Raw genomic sequence first — 25,069 nt, forward strand, 5'->3', positions numbered from 1 at the left:
TTGTACGCCAATTACCATTTTTCTCTTTTATTAGTGTAGATTGCATGCCTCTATTTCATTTAGTTGATTTTTTGGTGATTCCTCCTTTCATTTCTTTGGGGGGTTATTTCTTTATCTCCCAATTTTGGCTCTCATTCTGGCCCTGGGCACAGTGGTTGTTCCACGAGGGTTATGGTTGGCAAGCAGCATCCTCTAAGCATCCTCTGCCCTTCTTTTTTGAAAATTATCTCCTCAGCTATGTCTAATTTATTAATTGAGGGTGGATGTACTCTGATTTAGTTGCTTTTCTGGCCTGGCCCTAGAAGGAGGTGAATGACACTGTTGTCTGTTCACTTCCCATTTTCTGCATTCAAGAAACATCTTAGCTAACATCATATTTTGCCATCATCAAATTCCATATTGTAGATAACCACATGGTGAAGGGCCTGTTATCTTCAACAAGAACAAGAACAACAACAACAAAATTAAGAAAAAATGTAGAGAGGGAAGGGATTAGAGTTTTTAAATGATTGACTGAATTGGTAGATTTTGAAGATAGGTGATGGATACATTTTATTTATTATGTTAATGCCTCTGCTTGGATCTAGTTTAAAAATTGTATCAGTAAAAATTAAATAAAATGAATAGTATGCCTTTATTATAATATATGCTGAAACTATTAGCAAAGTAATTTTAAAAGAGTGATTTATTAAACTATCTTGTAAATTAGGTAATTTTTTTTCAGTTTTGAATATCTAATTATATTGTATATGGTCAGAGCTAATAAGAGATTAAAGCCCGACCTGATTTCATATATGAATTTTTACTATGAATAAGTGATACTAAATTTTATGAGCATGTTTGTGAGATTTACTTCTAAAATAAAGAGGAAATGCTGTCAGAGATCACCCATAACCTCTACTTTTCCCTGTATATGCCATATCTTACCATTTAAAGAAGTATATACACAAATATGTATTTTGTCTTAAATTTCATATATATGAAGCAAGCATTTTATGGTGTTTATGTCCACACACATAAAGAGGGACAGAGTGAAAAGGAGTGGATTGAGGCTTTAAAATTAATGACTTCCAGAATAGTGTCTTTCTACATAAAGATAAAGAAATGTGAAAGAATCTTAAGTAAATAAATATTAAAGATTATCTAACCCTTTTTTATGTGTATGTGTGTGGAGGGGGGTGTTGTGTTTTAGTAATGGATGATTTTTTGTTGTGTCACTTTAGTTTTGAAATCCATTGGTGTTTTTTTCCAAAATTCTTGCAACATTTGGATATTAAACTAGAAATATATACATAAAACAAGCATAATAAACAGCCAAATGTCATACTTCTGTTAATAGTATAAGAAAAGGACAATTCCTCTTATAATTTATGACTAGACTTAGAAAGAATTCCAAAAGAAAGCATTGAATAATTAACACTGCAAATTCTCTAATTCTTTTAGCAAAGCTTATTTCACAGTTTTGCTTCAATGTTCACCAGCTGTAGAGAAGGCAATTCAAACTTCTTAAATTAATCCCAGCTGCAGTGCTTGCAACACAATTAACACGTTTAAAAGTGATAAATATATGTTAAAAAAACAACAATTTGGGGTCAATTTAGAATGAGCTGTCAGAAAGTCGGAGATTGCCTAAATCCTTTTCATTTTTTCCTGTCTGTTAATTGTAAATTTTCCTAATCAGTTTGGATCAGAGGATAGGTTTTAAATTACTGAACTATTAATACTACTTTCAAATATGTGTGTTTTCTTTAAGCTCAAGGTAAAGGATATATTTCTTAATTTCATAGAAATTGGAAGATATTGGCTTATTCATTTTGACATTCCAGAGAGAAGAGAGAGGGGTAATTATGGTACAGTTATCCAGAAAAATACTTCTTAGACAAATAGTTATAAATAATATACATGGCTGCTATGTTAGACACTGTCTCCATCATCCACATACCATACGATTTTCTGACTACACAATCTTTACAGTAGGAATAATTGAAAGGCAGTAGGAAATAATCAGGAGGTTTTAAGAAGTGGTAGTTGGATGATCTGTACACATAGGACTGGTTTGGGGTCAACTCTATGTTCATTTTATCATTTTATCCTCACAATAACCATGTGTGTATTATTATTTCCATTTTTATGCTTGAGGAAAGTGAACCTCATAATAATGATTTTCCTAATTGGAAGCACCAACAAGCATTGCTAATGAAAACACGCATACGGTAGTTATTTACCTCAATGGTGTACAATGATACAAAACATTTTACAATTATATCACTCTATATATAGAAGTCATATAATAGGCTTCTTTTTTGGTCTTCATAAAATAAGTGAAAGATACAGTTGAAATAATAGTACCACCTTTATTTGAGGTAATTTAGAACCTTTATTTGTGGTGGTGGTTGTTCATATTATAATGGCTTGAATTAGAGATGTGGCAAATAGTTAAGACAAGACCTGCCTGGTGATGAATTAGATACAAGGGAACAAAATATAGAAGTAACAGCACTGTCACTGAGATTGGGAGTTTAGGTGTCTTGGAAAATGTTGATCGAATAATGATAGCAGCAGCAAGTTTACAGGAAGAAATGGTGTTTCAAATTTTAACATGACATTTTATCTTTGGAATGCCTTTTAAAGGAAATATTAAGAAAATGAATGCTTAGCACAATAATTCATCACACATTAAATTCATATATGTTGGTCAATTACTTGAATTCAAACTAAAGACAATTTAGAAGATGAAATTAGGAGGAGGGAAAACACTTTAGCTGGTATAATTAAAGATCTAAGAAAATGTGATGAAAATAATATAACATGATAAAGTTATTTAAACACATAATTATAGATATGATTCTTAGGATATAAATTAAAGAGATTTAGTATTTTGCCATATACTATTTATAACAGTAAGAAAACAATCACTAACTCTAGGTGATTGTAAGAATTAAGTAAACCCATGGATGAAGTATTCTGATGGAAAATAAAATCTTAGCAAAAAGAGAAATTTATATTAATTTTGAAAATTATATGATAAAAGTATATATTAACTGGAGTTTGCCAAATTATGTGATGAAAACCAAAACAACATATACACTATTAAATTTTTACAATAATATGTGTCAGGCACTTTTCTAATTTCTGTATAGGATTGCTAATGCTTCTACAGCCTCAGAAAGCAAATACTATTATTTTAATTCTATATAATAAAGAGGTAATATGCAAATTGACCATCACTTCGACACACAAGATGGCCACCCCCATGTGGACACAAGATGGCCGCCACAAGATGGCCTGCAGGGGAGAGCAGTTGTGGGTGATCAGGCGAGCAGGGGAAGGCAATTGGGAGGGATCAGGTCTGAAAGGGAGGACAGTTGGGGGTGATCAGGCCTGCAGAGAAGGCAGTTAGGGTGACCAGGCTTTCAAGGGAGGTAAGTTATGGGTGATGGGTCCAGCAGGGGAGGGCAGTTGGGGGTGACCAGGCTGGCAGGGAAGGGCAGGTAGGGGCAACCAGGCTGGCAAAGGAGGGCAGTTAGGGGTGACTAGGCCTTCAGGGGAGGACAGTTAGGGGTGACCGGGGGTGACCAGGCTGGCAGGGAAGGGCAGTTGGCTGTCAAGGGAGGGAAGTTATGGGTGATGGGGCCAGCAGGGGAGGGCAGTTGGGGGTGACCAGGCTGGCAGGGAAGGGCAGTTAGGGGCAACCAGGCTGGCAAAGGAGGGCAGTTAGGGGTGACTAGGCCTTCAGGGGAGGACAGTTAGGGACAATTGGGCTGACAGGGGAGCAGTTAGGCATCAATCAGGCTGGCAGGGGAGTAGTTGGGAGCCAGCAGTCCCAGATTGGAGAGGGTGCAGGCTGGGCTGAGGGACACCCCCACACACACACGAATTTCATGCACCAGGCCTCTAGTTGTACAATAACTTCAGATAAACTAAGTGCCTTGCTCATGGTGATGCTCCAGATGAATTGTGGAGCTGAAACTCAAACTCCTCATTCCAAAGCTTATTCAATTCTACTTCATATGATTTTCCAGTATATCAGATTCATTTAGAAATGAAGACAAACAGTGAATAATATGGCTGTTTTGTGGAAATAAAATCTTTATTAAAAATTAACAAGGAAGACACATTCCATCAGCAAAATTCTCCCCCTTTAGTTTTCATGATATTATTTATAGTTATTATACATCCTTCTCCGAACATATGAGTTTCTTTAGCTGTTGCTTTTCATCTCTAATTGTTAGAATACCACATTATTTCAACATCTGCTTCTACTTCCTCATTCACATTCAGGGTTTCACTAACTGTTAATTTCCTCTTACTACCTACTATCTCCAAATCTGTGTCCTCAGGAATTTTTATAAGTATAAAGTTTTATGTCAGAAATTGTCCCATTAGCCACTCAGCTGATGGTATAATTATTGACACAGTCATTAAAGCTAGAGATATTGGGCCATTCATTTTTCCCCTTCATTCCCTACATCAAATTAGTCTTTGTCTTTCAGTTCAAAAATGTTCATCTGTCTTTTTCATTTCTACACTTACCAAACAACCTTAGTTTAACTTCTTAAAATATTTCAAACCAATAATCTCAATAGCAATTAGCTATTTTTCTTACCATTAGATTTCCTCCCTTTAATCTTCACTGCCTCCTAAAAACATTTTGTCTACAATATAATGCTTTAAAAATTTAGATTTAGTTACTCCCTATGATTAGAAAACCTACAGTTTTACAATTATATTATGCATATCCCAGTATTCCATAGACATGGCTTAAATGAAGTTATACCTTCTATAAAGAACTTTTGCCACCTGAGGTCCTTGCATTTCTTTGCCAATTTTTCATAGCTTCCCATAATGCAAATTTTATTTTTCCAAGTAAAATCTAAGGCAGAGATCCATGAACTTTCTCAATTCGAAGTGATGTTGGTGACTCAGAAATTTCTCACAATGCTAGGCAATAAATAAATAGAAAGATAATCATAACCTGTAAAATTATTTATTAAAAAGATAGGGATAAACAACTCATTAAAGTTTGTGTTCTAACAATTTAGTAGCTATTTGAAAAAATAAAATGAAAAGATTAATGTTTTAATTTAATTTTTCAAATATCCACAATTGCTCACTAAGATGATATCTGTGTCAACTGATACTGCACCCTTTCTTATAATTAAATTCAGATTGCTCACTACCATGTTTGTTTTCTGTTTAACACTGACTTTGCTTAGTAATTGCTTTTTCTTACAACTAACTCTGTAAATCTAACTTTGCAAAGATGTGATGCTATCAAAAGAAAGGCAGTGTGATCTAACATTGAAGCTCTGAACTATCTGAAATTAACATTCACAAAATGACCCTTGTTGCGCATCATCGTGTTTACCTAGAATATCTAAAATATCAAGGGACATCTTTCTACATTTATTGCAGTGCCCTGGGATAATTTAGCACACAGCAAGATAATCATGAACCTGAAATAAAAACGAAGAAACAAATGATTCCTATGTGTTATTTTCCTTTGTAACTACAATGCTTAATAATTTAGATTTAATCAGTTGCACTAACCCAAAAAGAATTTATATCTTTCATTTTGTTGTCTTGGATCATGGAAGAGGCAAGTGGTTCAGTTTCCAGCAGTATTCATTTATTTATTTTTATAATAGTAGTGTTTAACTGTGTGAATTTCTGCCAAGGACTACTGAATATCTGCCAAATCCTATAGATGCCTTCTCAGAATAATTTTCAAAATATAAAATAAATATATAGTTACGGTAGAAGTCCTAGCTAATGCAATAAGATAAGAAAAGAAAATGTATACGTACTGGGAAGGAAAACATGAAACTCACATTTTAGATTGTCTAATAAATCAAGGATGAGCAGCAACAATAAAAACTCTTAGAACAAATAAGCAATAACAAGAAGGTTTTAGGGTACAAGGTTATGATACAAAAGTCAACTGCTTTCCTGTATGCCAGCAATGAATAGAATTTGAAACTACAAATACATTATCATTTGCATAGTAACAAAAGAGTGAAATGCTTCCATATAAATCTAACCGAATATGTATAAAATCTATGAAGAAAACTATAAAATATAATGAAATAAATCAAAGTATAATGAAAGAAATCAAAGAATAACTAACTGGAGAGATGTTTTATGTTCATGCATAAAAATACTCAATATCATCAAGATTTTAGTCCTTCCCAACTTGATCTAAAAGTTTTATGCAATTTCAATAAAAATCCCAGTAAGTTATATTGTGGAAATCAGCAAACTGATTCTAAAGTTTATACAGAAAGGCAAAAGACCCAGAATAGCCAACACAGTATTGAAGGAGAACAAAATCTGATGACTTACACTACCCAACTCAGAGACTTACTAGAGTGTGGTATTGGTGAAAGAATAGAAAATGGAGCAATAGAACAATTAGACAATTGATAAATAGACCCATGTAAATATAGTCAATTGATCTTTGATAAAGGAGCAAAGGTAATACAGTGGAGGAAAGATAGTCTTTTCTACAAATGGTGCTAGAACAACTAACATCCACATGCAAAAATAAATTTAAAAAAATCCAGATACAGACCATACACCCATCTCAAAAATTTAACTAAAAATTGATGTAAGCTTAATGTAAAACAGAAACTGTAAAAATCCTAGAAGGTAGCAGAGGAGAAAACTTAGATGGTATTGGGTACGGTGATGACTTTTTAGATATAATACATGAAATAAATTATTGATAAGGTGGACTTCATTAGAATTAAAATCTTCCCTCTGAGAAAGTCACTGTGGATAATAAGAAAGTCACAGACTGACAGAAATATTTTAAAAAGACGTATCTGGTAAAAAACTGTTATTAAAAATATACAAATAACTCAAAACTCAACAATAATAAAATGAACAACCTGACATAAAAATAGGCAAAATACCCAGACATCTCAGAAAAGAGGATATAAAAATAGCAAATAAGCATGTGAAAATATGCTTAACACCACATATAATTAAGGAATTGCAAATTAAACCAACAATAAGATACCACTATTCACCTAATAGAATGCCAAAAAGCCAAACTATTCAAAGCACCAAATGCTGGAGAGGATGTGGAGCAACAGGAACTCTTAATCGTTGCTGATGCAAATGCAAAGTGATACATACACTTTGGATGGCAGTTTGGCACTTTCTTAAAAACTAAACATGCTCTTACCATATGTTCCAGTAATCACACTACATGGTATTTACTGAGAGTCTAAAGCTTATATCCAAACAAAATCCTGCACACAGATGTCCATAATGACTTAATCATAATTGCTAAAACTTGGAAGCAACCAAGATGTCCTTCAGTAGGTAAATCCTATATAATAAAAGTATAGTGTGCAAATTGTCCCCTCCACCGGGAGTTCTTCTGGGAGTTCCACCAGGGGGCAGGCCGGCCAGGGGGAAGGGAGGGAGGCCCTGGCCAGCAGCCAGCAGCCCCTAGGGACCCAACCAGTGCACAAACCATGCACTGGGCCTCTAGTGTATATATAAACTCTGGTACATCCAGACAATGGAACATTATACAAAGCTAAAAGGATATAGGCTCTTCAGTCATAAAAAGACATGGGGAAAATGTAAACTAGGTGAAAGAAACTACTATGGAAAAGCTACGTACTATATGATTCCACTATATGACATTTTGGAAAAGGTTAAACTGTTAAGACAATAAAACAATCTGTGGTTTCAAGAAGATAGGTGGGAAGGGAAGAATGAATAGGTAGAGCACAGAGGATTTTAGAGCAGTGAAACTATTCTGTATGATACTATAATTGTGAGTTAATTTCAGTACACAATTGTCAAAACCCATAGAAAGTACAACACTAAGAGTGAACCCTAACATCAACTATGGACTTTGGGTGATAATGTTTTGTCAGTGTAGGTGACAAACATACCCCTCTGATGCAGGATGCTGTCAGTGGGAGAGGCTAGCTGTGTGTGAGGGCAGGGGGTGTGTATACTGTCTGTGAGATTTTGCTGTGAACCTAAAACTGCTCTTAAAAATATATATCTGTCTGTATGTAAATAAATAAATAGGATTATGAAAGAAACATGTAGAGCAACAAAATATTTTTTTTAAAATTTACAATTGGTTTTCCCCACTAATTTCTCAGTACTATGAATTCTACCCAGAAGTCTTTGGGACATTTATGAAACAAAGGTTAAGAACCATGATCAACCCAGCCAGAATGGCTCAGTTGTTGAGCATCATCCCATGCACTGGTCAGGGCACTTGCCTGGATTGTGAGTTTGATCCCCAGTCAAGGACGGACCATGATCAGTATCTCCTTGTAAGGCAGAGAAGACAGAAGACAATCTCTCATGGAAAGATATTCTATAGCATGATGATGAAGTTGATTCAGAAATCAGTCTAAAGTGTTTTTTTTTTTTTATTTTTACAATTAAGGTACATCTGCACCTCTAAGAACTTCTTTCTTCTTATACTGACTAGAATGGATTCTCTTTCTGCTATAAGAAATGTGTCACTTATGGTGATAAGAATAAAGAATGTGCCAGGAGTTCAGAAATTCAGGTACTCTATTCCCCTTTTCTGCCAGTTCAGCTCCAGTTAGAGGAGTAGCATCAATAGGGTTGTGCAATTTGGAGTTATATATTAGATTTCCTTTGAGAAATTAACAAATATGAAAAAACACTAAAAAAATCTGCATTCTCTGTGGAAATTAGCACAATTAGAGCTGGGATTTATAAAGGTATATATCTATGTTCTTTCAATATTGTTCGTAGCTACACTACATTGCCTCCATTTTAATTTCATTCAAGAGAAAGGCTTTGCCACAGTAAAATCCTACATCTTTAAGTGGTCTTATTGTACAACACCCATGTAGAAAATGAAGAAATGAATAATTGTTTTAAGAGACTGGTGAGATTTTTAATAATGATATTTTCTAAATAATGTTGGTACTTCCCTATTTATACTTAATCTTAAGGAAACATTTCAATATTTATGTGAGAATAAATGGAACATGAATTTAGTCTTCTAAAGTCCTTACAGATTATTGATTTAACTCCTTTCCTGAATATTGCTTTATTGCATTATAGAAGGAGAAACACAGTGAAATTGTTTTATATCTAATTTAAGATTGAATTCTCTTTTGTATGGCAAGTGAGAAAGAGTATAATATGCGTGGGTGTGCTAGTAAAAAAGAAAAAAAAACAAAACAGCAAGAGCGGAGACTCAAGGTTCATACACAATAATACAATCTGAACTGTTATCCAAGGCCAACATCTGAGAGCTAGTCAGATCAGTTCTACACTATAAAAGTCGCTGTCCTAAGGATGAGGCTTTTTATGGATTTTTTTTTCATGCCAGGAACTTTATTTCAAAGGGAGATTTCAATTGCATTCTGTCGGACCTCAATAAATCTGAGCCAACAACTGAACTGCCGGAGGGAATGATAAAGCTGAATGAGATCTAAAAAGATTTACTATTAGTCAATGTGTGGATAGAAATTCATTCAACCATTAAAAATTGTATTTTCCAACCACTAGAGAGAAAAAAAATAACGTGGGAGTCAGTCTATATCAACAGATTGCTGATGAAACCCAGAGCTGTTAATTCGGTGGAGGTCTGCAGCATCACCTGTGTCATCATCTGCATCTCACAGCATCCAGTGATCTTCAGAGGAAAAATGAGAGCAGCACACATTTTGTAGCATGCATCATCCTTAAAAGTCCACACGGAGGAAAGCAATTCCCACTAGGTTTAACCTGTAAATTATGTCTGAAAATACAGTTATTACAATTTTCCATTTCTGAACTGATGTCTGACTGTGCCCACCTTTCTGTAAAGTTGAATTGCTTATCTGTGAAGCAGGAGAGAAAGTCAATGTAAAATAATATAGAAAGTTGTCATGAGTAAACTTCTAAAAGATTGATTTGGTTGTTTTCAGATTGACTACACCGAATGAAACACTTATCTCACCTTACTTTTCTCCTTTTATATATTTCTCTTTAATTATTCTATACTCTTTAGCAAACTCATAGAAATATTACCACACATACATACATATATATACAGTGTGTGTGTGTGTGTGTGTATATATATCTCAAAGCTTTGTCATTTCATTTGTCTCTCCCAATCAATATTATTTTTTAAAATGCTTATTTTAGTAAAATGAAAAATAAGAATTTAGAAATAGTTTCTTTAGTCAGCCTTATTTTTGCCAGTTTACTTATAATTTATGTCAGTATGAGTTTTTATCACCCAATATCGATACATTAACTGATAACTACTGTTTTGGATTTGACTAAATCAGAGGGGAAACTTATTTATGGTTAAATAGGACAAAATCAAATGAGTGATTGCTGTGGATTAGGACACACAGAAAGACAGATTGAAAGGTAGACATATAGATAATTCACATGCAGAATTATAATTTTGGTTCACTTACAAAAATTGCTGGTAATAATGTAGTTCTCCAGGTTTTCCCACTGAAAATACCTAAAAATTAATGTGATAGTGAGTCAGCAAGAAAGAACTAGTACAATATGTGGATTGAGAGAAATATATCCTCAGTTTAAAAAAAATATGTTTTTTATCCATTTAAACTTTCTCAGTTTGTCTTTTTAAAAAAATATTAAATTTTATTTTTCTGTCACCATTTATCCCCTCTATGCCCTTATCCCCACTCCTGTTGTCCAGTTCCCTGGGGTCACTCTTTTGGAGTTCCAGTAGCACAGCCGGGTTAGCACAGTATGTATGCCACAGTATGTAGTGGAATGTTGCCAAGGTTGTCAGTTTAAGCCTTTACTTGAGATTGAATAGGCCTGTGTTTGTGAATTTGCTTTACCTTTATGTACCTAAGCAAACACACTCACCTATTACCAAAGCTGCTTATTACAACTGTTTCTCAATATCTAAAGATACTAGAGATGTGGAGTTTGAAGGGCAATGTCCTTTATTTACATTTTTAATGAGGAAGAAATAATTTAAAAAGAGATGGCTATGTCCTATAACCTGGAAGTGTCATAGCAGGTTAGGAAAATATAATAATACTAGAGGCCCAGTGCATAAAATTTGTGCACTTGGTGGGGAGGGTGTCCCTCAGCCCAGCCTGTGCCCTCCCACAGCCCAGGAGCCCCGTGATCAATCGCCCCAAAGAGGTAGACCCTGCCCACCTGACCTGGGCTCCATGATGTATTGCCTCAAAGAGGTAGGCCCTGCCCACCCGGCCAGGGCTCCACAATGAGTTGCCCCCACAGAGGTAGGCCCCACTTACCCACTACAGCCTGCAGGTTGGTGGCCTGGACCTCCCTTTTTCGGGCGATTGTGGAGCCCCCTGATTGAACAGTTGCCCCGTTGGCCAGTGGCCTGGGCCTCCCTCTACAATGCGATCATGCAATCGATCACACCCCACAGAGGGAGGCCCTGCCCACCCACCACAGTCTGCTGGTCGGTGACCTGGGCCTCCCTCTGCAGGGCAATCATAGATCCCCCTGATTGATTGATTGCCCCGCCGGCCAGTGGCCCAGGCCTCCCTCTGCAGGGCAATCATGGGGCAATAGCCTGGCCCCTGACCTATTGCACCCGCCTTGGCTGGCCTGGTGCCAGGGGGTGTCATAGCATGGTCATCCGGAAGGTCATCTGGATGGTAGTTCTGCTGTTTGGTCATTCAGTCTATTTGCATATTAAGCTTTTATTTTTATAGATTCATTTGTTTCTTTTTGTTCAAATTTCTTCTATCAGGAAAGTATTTAATACTTAAACAAGAAGTTATTTTAATGAAATAGTTGGCAATTCGAAGAATAATGGAGCAAAAACCTGTTGAGATTAAATAAATGAGAAAAAGAGAAAAATGAGGATCTTAAAGTTGGGAAAGAGATTTTGGCAGTACTAAGAGTAACAGGTGAAGAAAAAGACTCTGGGTATATCTAGGTTTGGAAAGTTTTATACTATACTATGTTTCATAGTAAAAATATTAAATTCTAAAGTTCACTAAATTTGTCTGCATAATGAGTAAATAAAGGGAAATTCTGATACAGCTAATAAAATTAGCTATTATTTATTAAAAATTCCATACTCATACATTCTGTTAATTTAACAAGCAATATAATGTCATTTATCTAGAGGGGGAAAAAAATGTCGGTCAGGGAATATAATTATCAGTTCAACTTGAAATGTATAAATAACATTATAAATTACAGTGATTTTAAAATGTAATCCAACTAATGCCCAGAATCCTATGGGGCTAGTATCTAGTACAAATTCTATTCTATAGAAGAAATAGAGGCCTCGTGCATGGATTTGTGCACCAGTGGGGTCCCTTGGCCTGGCCTGTGCCCTCTCACAATTTGGGACCTCTTGGGGGATGTCAGAGAGCCAGTTTCAGCCCGGTCCCCACAGGCCAAGCCGAGGTACCCTACCGGCGTGTGAGGCCATGCACCAAACCTCTAGAATGTATATAAGATCTTTGGTTAATCTCTTCTTGCTCTCCCCACTTCCCTCTGAGATTCATCAGTCTGTTCCATGTTTCCATGCCTGTGCATTGAGCATCTGCCTCCTGGTGGTCATTGAGCATCATAGCTACTGGCCGGTTGGTCCAGTTGCTAAGGCTTTTATATATATAGACTAGAGGCCCAGTCCACAAAATTTGTGCACAGGTGTGGTCCCTAGGGCTGACCTGTGATCGAAGTTCAAGCGTGTGGTGTGGAAGGGCAGGTACCAGCTGACTCCTGGGCCCTGGAAAACACCTGGGCCCCTGGGCCCCTGCACACTCCCTTCTGCCTGAGTCATCAGGCCTCCGCCCAGCTCCTTTAGCACCTGGTAACCGGGCGGTGGCCATGCCCCCCCCCCCCCCCACTGCTGATTGCCATTTGTGGGGTGATCGGTAGGGCGATTGTGCTCCCACTGCCAGCCACCACTGCTGATTACTGTTTGTGGGGTGATTGGCAGGGTGATCAGGCCCCTAGTCACACCCACCTTAGCCTGGTGCCGCCCGCTCGCCTGCTCCACCATCCCGCTGCAGTCCCACTCTCATTAGGGCCCATCAGGGCCAGCAGAGCCTCCACTGCTGCCTGCTGTCAGCACCACATTGCAGACATCCACCATGTTTCGTGCCGCCCCTTAATGGTCAGCGCACGTCATAGGAAGCGGCCGAACTCCCAGTTGAAGGGACAATTTGCATATTAGGCTTTTATTATATAGGATATTAAAAGAAATATGGCCCTGTCATCTAAGGTGATATAAATACTTTTAATTTTTCTAGTTATTTACTTGAATTTCTTAAAAACATTAACACATTAAGCACCAAGCCTGTTTTGTCTTCCTTTCTGTTTAGCCTGTGATATCTGATTTCACCAATATGCTGGTGGTACCAGTGACTGACCAGTCTGGACAGAAAGTATAGTGTCAGTCACTATACTTTTCATCCAGAAGACAAAACAAGTTGAGCGCATAACGTGTTAACGTGTTAAGGGATACTTAAATCATAGTGTAAACTTTCCCAAACCTTGCTATGCCCCAAAGTCTTTCTTTACCTGTTAATCTCAGTACTGTCAAAATCTCTTTTCCTACTTTAAGATGACAAGATCTCAGTGTTTCTCTTTTTCTCATTCATTTTATCTCAATATTTTTTTGCTCCTGTAAATAAAACTTGTTTGTTTTTATAAAACATTCAACTCTGCTTTTCTAATTCTATCTCTTTGCCCTGTTTTCTGAGTATCTATCACAAAATTTTAGGACTCAAGCTGACTCTCTACCCAAAAGGTAGAGAAGCTGGAAAGGTTATGAACAGAACTCTCTTTGGTGGCAGATAAATCCCAGGATCAAATGGTGGAAAGTGATGTAGTAATAAATATTGTTATCACTTACATTTATATCTTTTATTGTTCTTACCTGTGTATCAGTCTTTATGAATATGTTAATTAATTTATTCATTTGAGAAAAATATATTCTGGTCTTTTGCTAAGAAAAAAAATCAGGTTTCTAAAACTACACATTTTAAATAATATCAAACTGTGGGGACCTGCTATGATTACTATTGGACTTCCTTCAATCAATAATAAATCGATGTGAACAAATTTTCATCAAACAGCAAAACCTGTTGGTAGTAGATGAGCTGCTAAACATTCTCTTCTTTTTAAATTTTCTACCATAAAGTAATTTTAGCTAAATATTTATTTATTACCAATTTCTGTGACTATATATATTAGTTTGGATTGATAAATTTACCAATTAATTAATTTTAAAATAACAATTTCAAACTGAGAACAATTTCAAAATAAAAGTAAATATATGCTTAGTTAATATATAGAGCAAATAATTTCAGTCAGAAAGAACTTCTCTGTCTATTGAAATGTTAAAAGTTTATGTTTACCTTTCGTTTGCTATATTGAGAGTATTTTACAATGTGTTTGTGTATATGTATGTGTTTTATTCCACACACTTGCTTAGAAATGCATTAGGAGAAGAACTAGGTATAATTCACTTGGCATTCTCCATGTGATATCATCCAGCATGACTCATCCAAACTGACAATCATGATTTTAGGTTCATCTTTGTAGCTTCCAGTACGTGCCTCATTATTAGGTAAGGGAAAAAAGGTAATAATTTAGCAATTGTCAAAATTAGCTACAAAATAACATAAGCAAGTTATCTTCTTTGACAATTATTAGAGAGACCTAATATCAATTTCTACCTATATCCATATATTTCTTGAGGTTTGGGTACAAAACTTTGAACATATTGAAAAATATAAACTCAGTGCATATGATACTGAGATCCATTATGTTATGTATTATAATGTATCCTGTCTATAATCTTCACTGAATAAGGACAGGAGAGGACTGAGAAGTATAGATAAACAATATAGTCATGTCTCCTGTTTTTAAGCAATGGATGTTCTGGGAAGCAAAGTCTGATAGAACTGAAGTAAAAGCAAAGAAAATAAAATAAATTGTATAGTATACAGGTTTATGCTATAACAAAACAGGAGAATATAAATAGTTGGGATAATTAAGGAATTCTTTATTGAAAAACTGGGTTATGGTTTGTTTACATATTGAAGTGTTGGTGGGAAAGGGAAACTTAGGAGAGCAATACAGGAGAAAAGAAAAACTGGAGTGAAGCCACAAATCTGGTCCAGGACACTGTTTCAGGAAGAGGAAAGACAATAGGAGCAGAAGGGAGAAAATATTTTTGAAAACTGTGTAATTTAGCTTAACACAAGGCATAATTCATAGACATATTGTTTTTAATAAATAAAGTTCCATAATGTCCTAATCTCTGTTTATTAAAATAGTATAGCATTCTATATTGGCAAACAGTCCAATTTTTAAGGAATTGTTTATTCACTGTTGTTTTATTTGTCTGTCTTCACTATTTGGGAATTAGCAAATCCCATTTCCTTCACATTAACACATCCCTGGCTCTCTGCCATATGCTTATTATCACCTCCACGGGAGAAAACGAAAAAATAAATAAATAATTAAGAAACAATAGACACTAGTCACATATTATAACTCTTAACCACTTTGCTAAGACTTTGGATAAGAAAAGAGGTTTGAAAATATTGGAGCCTCTAATAAAGTTTCAGGGGTTTCTGTGAAGTTTACCCAGACAGTGATAATTTAGCACATGTCTTTGAGGTTATGAAGGAGATTGCCATTTTAAAGAAGGCTATCTTTGAATTTATTTTCAGGGAATAAAGGAGTATTTGCTAATCACATATTCTTTCCCAATGACACTATTAAAAAATATAAATAAACTGATGTCTTGAGAAAATGTAGTAAATATTAACATGCAGGATATAACTTAAAAATAGTCTATGAATATAATTTTAATATTTCTAAAAATTTATTTCAATGATTTGCACTTTGCTTGTTCTTGGGTGATTTATTACATAGCTGTAATATGTAATATATATCATCTTGTATATTTTATAGTTAATTTTAACAATATATAAAGGTATATATTTAAAGTATAGAGTTTTCATATCTACTATCTACCTAATAAAAAGGACTAAATAGAGATATGATTAACTGCAATAAATATTTTGGACTGAATATAAAAGAGCTGAGAAAATAAGTGGTGGATATAATGTAATGAGAGAGAATATGAGCTCCTTGTAACTGCCTCATAGTAAAAGAATTATCATTGATTGAGAAAATAGAGCAGTCCTGTCTATATTTATAGGCAAAATCTATTAGAGATCCTCACTCTTTTGGGTTTTATAAATCAGAAAGACTACCAATTTTTTCATTTTTCAAGAAAGACCATTAAAATAACACTAAAAACACTAATTGTGATCATCTCTGGAAATGAAAGTGAATTAAGAGATGAAGGGGATGTACACTCACTTATCATTCTATATTCTTAGATATTATTTTAAAATAGCTTATAACCTTTTACATAAAACTATTAAAAAATGAAACAAAACTGTCTAGTATTGTATTTACTAATCTTATATTGATGGGATATTATGTGTTGTTTATAAGCTATAACCACTTAATAACAAAATTCTTTAAAGTAAAATAATTAAAAACATTGTGTTATCTTTATTTTATTGTTTTGCCATGGACCCATTAATGTCAGCCACCCTAATGATGATGATAATAGGTAATGTTTAAAATCACATATTATATACTAAACACTATCAAAGCATTGGCCTGTGGACCAAAGGGTCCCAGGTTCAATTCTGGTCAAGGGCACTTACCTAGGTAGCAGGCTCCTCCCTGCCTGGGCCCTGGTTGGGGTTCGTGCAGAGGCAATCGGTGTGTTTCTCTCACATCAATATTTCTCTCTGTCTTTCCCTCTCTCTTCCACTCTCTCTAAAAATCAATTGGAAAATATCCTCAGGTGAGGATTACAAAAGATAAATAATAATATTGATTTTTAATATTTTGAAATATTAATGATAATAATTAACATTTTGAACTCTTGCTACTGACATATATATCGAGTCCTACAAATTTAAAAGCATATTTTATATGAAATTTTTGCTTTTTTGAATCTTAAAATATATTTTCAATACAGCTTTAAAAATGCATTAAGTCTAAAATTTCCAGACCCTGAAGTATGATTTCAGTGTGGGTTATTGGACATCATGGGATTCTCTGAATATGCAAGAGAAAGGTAATGACTTCTGTAGTCCAAAAAGTAACTACAGTTTTTTTTTTTTTTAATTTTGTAGTGAATGCTTTTTTATTTGGCTCTGTAATAGCACCATCTGGTGGCATCCAAGGCTGTCAAAACAACCTAGATATGCTTGTTTCCAATAATTTGGCGGGGTGTAGCGGTACACTTGTTAGAATGTATATCTTTATATTTTGTACTAGTTTAGTCTGTTCTACATTCAACAAGGCAATTATTATTTTGTATGAATAATCCATACATGAAATAAAAATACATGAATTAAATATATAAAACTATATCTTCCAGCAGGAGAAAGAGAAATACCTTTTCTTAAGTTTTAGAATACTAGCAAACATTTACAATGACTAAGGTTTAACCACAGGGAAATCAACTTGCTTCTAATTGAAATATGTATATCGCTGTTAAGGTTATATTTGGGAGCAGAGAAGCTATTAAAAATTGAAAAGACTCATTGCTAAGCATTCAATTTATTCTAATCCTCTGTAGTTGCAAAATATGTAAAAATTGCAAGAACTTTTCACTGAAAATACTACTAAATGTTGGGATTATTTGACTGAACTTTTGAAACATCTGTTACATTCACAGTCTTGCCAGGACCATGCCCATAAAAGAACATTTTATGCAAGAAAATGTTTAGAATAGTGAATGGCTGACTAGCTTGTAACAAGATATAGTTCCAACATTGAATTTAACAAGAAATACTATCCAGTATTCTACTTATAATATCTTTTTTAAAGACATAAAATTTTCTAGAGAAATAAATATAGTTTGTAATATTTACAGAAAAATAATCAATAATATAAATATTGTAGAAGTGGGCAATTACTCCCTACAAGTTAGGAATATAAGGAACCAATTTTAGTAAGTCTTAATTTTTTCCTATACTGAAATAAAGTAAGGATCAATATTTCTTCTTTTTTGGTCAATTAAGGATCTGTTTGTTCACCTCTATCAAGTGGGTAATTAAAGTTAATGTATATAAATGTATTTTGTAAATTTTCAGGTCAGCAAATCTCCTCTCAACACATCCTTTAGAATTCAAAACATTATACATAATTTGATATTAATTTTGACTCTTTTTATTGGTGAATTAAGAAAAAAAATTATAAAAGGCCAATGGCAAAAAAAAAAAATTAGTTCTGGATCAGACTGGGTCTGAACTTCTTGTTCCTTTCCAGCCATGTACTTTGGATCATTTATTTCTCTAGGCCGGAGTTTCATTACCTAAAGAATGGAGATAAGAGCTCCAAACTCATAAGTTGTAATAGCATTAGATGATTAAATACAAATGAAGAACTTAAAATAGTATATACTTTTATCAAGCATTAAATAAATATTAGCTAGTATCTATTGAAATGTTTTTATAAGATGTATGAGTTAGACTTCATCCTGCTATTTCTTATGAAAATACATTTAGCTAATATTTCATTTAAATGATGCAATGTAAGTCACTTCATGATGTCTAAGACCAGTCAAACATGTATAAATAATCCATCATATTGTTAGAAAGAGTTAGGATTTAAACTACATGAAAACAATACACAAGCAAATTCAAAATTAGTCTTTAAATGAATATTTCTTGTACACAAATATATGGAATTCTAGTGAGTATCTCCAATTACCTCATTAAAGGATCAGAAAGCATTGTCAATTCCCTTTACTAATAGGTGGCCTTTTAATAATGGTATCAGGTTGTTTGAATTCTAGATTTTCTCACAACAAATATGCTGTTTCTCATAAGCATCATCTTTCATTCATCTATTTATAAAATGGGGCTGTTTTCATCCTATGATTTTTTTAAAATAACTTTACAATGTTTGACTCATTATTGATTTTTTTTCAGATATCCTCTCACCTAAATCTTTCATTTTGGGTATGGCCTAGCAAATTAAAATAAGTAATGTACCAAGCAAATTACATTTTCATCCAGAAACCAATTTAGAATAATAAAAATTGAAAGGATAAACTGAATATGTTCAAGGAGATGTTTTGATATGAATGTATAGTCCAAGCAAGAGCTCAATCATTTTATTTTGAAAATAGCAAGTTAGTGGGAAAAACAATTTGGTGCCAGAATATTTCACTTATTAAGATTTGGATATAAGCAAATAATTTAACAGTCTCTATATTCTTCCATCTGATTTTTGCATCTATTTATTCATTACCTAAGGACAATATTGTAAAAAGAGGTATAAAATTTTATAGAGCAAGAAATTAGAGAAATGCATGTGTACAAATAAAGCCCAAGTAAACTAAGGTTATCTAAAAGTATAATGAACTGTTGATTAATAATACATTAGCGGCTAACACAAAAATCAAATTAGTCATCTAAAGAAGTTTGCATATATATGTTTCCCTTGTCATTGATGGGGCTATAATAGTTTGTAAAGCAAGTATGCCTGTGTGATGAGTTCATTTGGTATTCAATATAATAGCACAGATAATAATGAAGTCATTTGACTTCCATTACATAAACACTAGATAATGGATATCTATATTAAAATTCAACTCTTATGTTTGTACTTATTTTTGTCTTCATTTGTACACAGTACAAATCTTTAAAGTTGAGCTTTTATGCAAATTATTGACATTTATAACTTTGGATCTTGAGTGACTTTTATGGACCAAGCATTCCATTATACTGTTTTAGATTCCAAAATAAACAGCACTTAGATTTGTTAAAAAGGATGCTCTTATGGTTATTACCCAGTTGTCTAATCTAATTCTCCCCCTTCCACTTTTTGTTGGTTTCCTTAAGGGAAGCAAGCATTCACAAGAACATCATGGAGAAGAGTTACCATTTCACAATGTTTTTTTAATGTTTGGTTTTATTTTTTATTTCTTAGGTTTTGGATTTTTTGTTGTTATTGAATACTTTTACCCCATTTAAATATCATTAAACAAAAGTTAATTGATACTTATATTTTAAAATTATAATACAGATTTTCCCTTCCAAAGACTGCTATAGTTTGAAGATTATAGTTTAAACAATGACAAGAACTTTCAGCTTCTTTTACTATTGGATGACATTAGTTATATTTGCAACATGATGTGGCATAAACTTTCTTTTCATAGGAGAGGGAGGAATTACACTTGTTATGCTTTCCCATGTTTGTGTTTTTAAGAAATAGCCTATTTCAGAGTTTGGAAGCACCAAATACATGTTGATATTCTAATTTCAAAAAACAAGCAGACACACAAAGCATATTAAATCTTTTCTTATATAGTTTGCATTTGTTGAAAATTTCTTGCATATTTTCATTGTTGTATACTTATGTAACATAGAGTTTAAAAGAAAGTATATAGATGATTATAGCAGTGTACTAGTAAGTAATTATAATGTTGGAATAAAAATTGTGTAAGCACATAAAGTTTGGATTTTTCATGGTCTGTTACAGAGAATTCCATGATAGGTCTTACTTAAATTATGGAAAGGATAGAGGTTTAGGTTGAACTCTCTTTTTTAAAATATTTATTTTGCTTAGTGAGAAAATTCCAAATAGGCAACAACATTCAAAATTGATAAAAATGAGGGGAAAAGGAAAAGTTTACACTTAAAGAATAGAATTAGTAAATTTTCTTCTATCTGATCACTCACTTTTTCCTCCCCCCAAACTGTTAACTATAATTCTATTCTCTAGATTTCAGATTTGAAGAGAACCCCTCCCCCTCTATCTCTTCCTAGGTTATATGCTCTTCAGCCAGATTCTCTAGTCTGCTTCTGCATTTAAACTAATGTGATATTTTAAGTGTACTCACTAACATAGATATGTAGTTGGGAAAAAGAAGGGTATTTTAATTGCTGCTTCAGATAATGGTGGGTATTTTGGGTAGCATAGCAAAATTCAATAGTGGTAGTTTCTTTTTAAAAAATATTTATTTATATTGCATTTATTGGAGTGAATTTTGTTAATAAAATTATACTGGTTTTAGGTATACAATTCTACAATACATCACCTGTATATTGTGTTGTGTGTTTACCACAACAAGTCAAGTCTCCTTCCATCACTATTTATTCCCTCTTTTTCTTTCTACCTTTCCCCTACCCCTTTTCTCTCTGGCAATCACCTTACTGTTATTTGTGTCCATGAGTCTTTCTTTTTGTTTTATTTTTTCTTCTTCATTTAATCCCTTCTCTCTTCTAACCCAGTCTCCAACATAATGGTAGTTACTTAAAGGACATCTGCAATATGGAACTTAAAACCATATCAATACAGTTCTCATAAGCTTGCTATATAAAACTGCCTTGGCTTATCTTGCATTTTAAATGGATATTTTATTTATACATGATTTTGTCATAGTATACTTTGGTCATTTGGAAAATATAGATTTGCTAAATTGCACAGATATTCAAAATTATGACTCATTTTATTATAAAATACCAAAGATTCATATTGTTAATGTCACTAATGGTATCCTGACAAAAAAAAAAAAAGAAAAAAGAAAAAAAAAGGACATAAGTATTACAAAGTTTTCAAGCTCAGGTGGCAGATACAAGTTTTCCAAAATTCCAGTTTTCATTTCAAAGACTGAATACTATCATTGGTGACAAATATCATCAGTTATTCTTTTCTTTTTTTTTAACTGTTAGTAATAGAAAATTACATGATAGTTTATTTATTTTTTAAATTAAATCTTTATTGTTCAGATTATGACAGTTGCTTCTCTTTTTTCCCCCCATATCTCCCCTCCACCCGGTTCCCAACTCACCCTCTGCCCTTACCCACCCCTCCCCACAGTCCTCATCCATAGGTGTACGATTTTTGTCCAGTCTCTTCCCTCACCCCCCAAACACCCTTCCCCCAGAGAATTGTCAGTCTACTCCCTTTCTATGCCCCTGATTCTATTATAATCACCAGTTAATTCTGTTCATCAGATTACAGTCATATGGGTACACCGCACCTCCTCTGAGTCTCAGTGTGCTTTTCTCTTTCCTTCTAGTTGTAGAATTTCCACTTAGCCAGCCTTCCTGTGGTTCTGCATGATGTCCGTTTTGTCTTTTAGTTGTATTTTTGAAGTGGTTGTGCGACGCAGCAATTTCCGGTGTTTACCTATGCCACCATCTTCCAGTTATTCTTTTCTTGAAGTTGCACTCTTAATTAAATTATTTGTTAGAAAATATCTACCAAATACCCATATCTGAATAACTGTGGGTGGTCTTTCAATTGGCATTTCATATAAAAATGTCTTTGTGTGAAAAAAATGTGCACAGCACTTTTCTACACAACTACCATCCTAGATAATATAAGGCTAATATGCAAATCAACCCAACAGCAGAATGACCAGTCACTATGATGCACACTAACCACCAGGGGGAAGACACTCAATGCAGGAGCTGCCCCCTAGTGTTCAGTGCCCTCCCACAGAGGGAGCGCCACTCAGCCAGAAGCCGGGCTCATGGCTGGTGCATGCAGCTGTGGTGATGGGAGCCTCTCCTGCCTCCACAGCAGTTGGACATCTCCCAAGGGCTCCTGGACTGTGAGAGGGTGCAGGCTGGGCTGAGGGAGCCCCCAAGTGCATGAATTTCATGCACCAGGCCTCTAGTCATATATAAGCAGTTTGTAGATATGCTTTTTACATATGTCCCATTTCATTTTATAACAATAAATATTTTAAGAAACCTCTACGGTCAAGATATTTTAAAAAGTAATTTTCACTGCTTTATTAAAGACATTCTTAAGTGAAAATGGCTTCTTGTGTGTTTCTTCTTACTATAAATATGTGGCAGTATAAAATCAAAACCATCAAAATTAACATATACACTAACAGGTAAAATTAACAGCATATTAGCTTCCTAATATGATACATTAAGATAGACACGGCATCACTTTTTTGTCATTCTCATCAAAAATTAATAACTTAAATGAAATCATGGGTAAGCTTAAGGAAAACCCAAATTAAAAATCCTTCTGCAAAATAGCTGGCCTGTTCTCTTCAAAAGTCAAAGTAACAGGCAAAGAAGTACTAAGGTTCTGAATCCATCTAAAGGATACTGAAGATCATGACAGATAAATGCAAATGTTATTTAGGATTGGAATCTGGACCTGGAAAATGTTTCTCTTCATTTATAGTTGGTTAAAAGAACCAAAATACAAATATAATTCTGTTGTAGATTTATGATAATTCTAGATACTCTAACCAAATATTTTATTTTGATTGTAATGTATAAAGGAGGGCATAAAACTAACACTTTATGGAAATCATCATCAGTTTGGCTAAAATAAACCCATAAAAATATTCTTTACAGGTTACAATATTTCTTACCTAGACATGTCTCTAATTTAGAAGTTTGTATTTTGCACCTATAGGGTAAGTTTAGTTTCTCATTATTTGTATTTGTTAGGTTTATACATGATTTTCATGCTCCTATACAAGGATTCTAAGATCTCCTCTGACTGATAAATATCAACAAGTTATTTCTTGGCATCTTCCAATAAGGGTCCCATATATTCTCAAAACTGTAGTCTTTGTCCTCCCTCTATTTTCTTGCAATTCTTGTCCTGGCTCCCTTTGGCTGGTGTTTATTATCCTAGAGAAAAAGGAAAGTGTATCTATCTTTATTACTGGTAGAAATGTTTTTATAAGATTATCAGTGCACATTCCAGGCCTTTCAATATTCCCAAAACAGTCTTGGAGTCTTTACCTAAATTTGGAAAATTACTCCACAGGTCCAGGCCACAGGTGATCAACTGGACATTGAAGCAGAATTTCTTGCTTACTGAATCTCCATGATCTGGCAAGAAAAACTTTAGGTATTGGAAACAATACTCAAAAATCCAACAAAAATGTGCCTCGTTGGAATGGAAAATAATTCAACCACGTCCCATCCCCATTCTTTTCTTCAACAACACTCCCACTCCAACACTAACCAAGGAACAAAAATAAAACTTTTAACCAAAATATTTTTTTTAACTTTACAACATTTAATATCTTTTACACTCAGCAATTTTCATTTACATCAGCATTAAAGATAATATCACTTATAAAATATAATCTGTAACATCAACATTAAAGTATACAGAAATGCTTTAAACTTACATAAATAAATGTTACAATGGTGCATTTTTTTAAAGAAAACCATCTGTCCCAAAGGTGAAGGCTAGTCTTCACCTTTAGAGACATGAAACTTTCTAATTTTTATAATTTTCATTCTATTTAATTTTTTTAAAGTTTAAAAAATTGTAGGGTTCAGCCAGGAAATATTTGACAAGTTGACCCACATTGTTTGTGGTCATGATCCTCTTGGCCAAAGAACAGTAGAAACTGTATTCCTGACTATTTAAAAATGGTCAAGATTTCTGGTGTGGTTCTCACCAGTGTTGGGTTCCAAGATATCATCTCTTCCTTTCCCATACATAGTTCATGATTTCTCCACTAGCATAGACATGTATGAATCTTATGAGTGCTTTCCATATATTAATTTTCAGTAATGACAATTACAACAATTGCTTCTGTGGCTATACTCTGGGTTTAAAGTGTCTCTTAAAGCATTGTACTGAGTGTGTGAATGACACCATTTTCTAGGCATTTCATTCAAAACGTGAAGCCCCAAATTTCAAAGTATTCCTAATTTCTGTTATTTGTGGTCCAGTTTTCCAGGGTTGAGCAGGGCAATAGAAGATAGTGATTAGTGGGAGTAAAGGTTGTTAGTAACAACAGAAGGCAAATCTGTATGGTTAGAATGGCGAAATGAAAAATGGGAGGCAGGAAGGTGCTGTGACGTGTTATTGAAAACAGTTATTGGTCCGTTGATCACTACATGCCCCAAATCAGGTGAATCATATGAATTTCTTATGGTATGAGAAACAAGAAAAATATAAATAGAAACTAAGCTAAAAATATAAATAGAACATGTTGAATAGGCTATGAAAGGAACTCATCAATTTACTCGTTTAAGGGAAAAAGGAAAAAAATTAATACAGAAAGTAGAAAAATATA

General features: G+C 34.1%; 1 long non-coding RNA gene across 1 annotated transcript; it reads left to right on the forward strand.

Moving 5' to 3' along the window:
• The first annotated feature begins 226 nt into the window (after positions 1-226).
• Positions 227-25,069, forward strand: LOC107184604. Its single transcript, XR_001515496.1, has 3 exons — positions 227-308; positions 11,275-11,278; positions 25,058-25,069. It is a non-coding gene; the product is annotated as an uncharacterized LOC107184604 (long non-coding RNA).

This window comes from Myotis davidii, unplaced genomic scaffold, assembly GCF_000327345.1.
Source record: "Myotis davidii unplaced genomic scaffold, ASM32734v1 scaffold206, whole genome shotgun sequence".
NCBI classification, from domain to species: Eukaryota; Metazoa; Chordata; class Mammalia; order Chiroptera; family Vespertilionidae; genus Myotis; species Myotis davidii.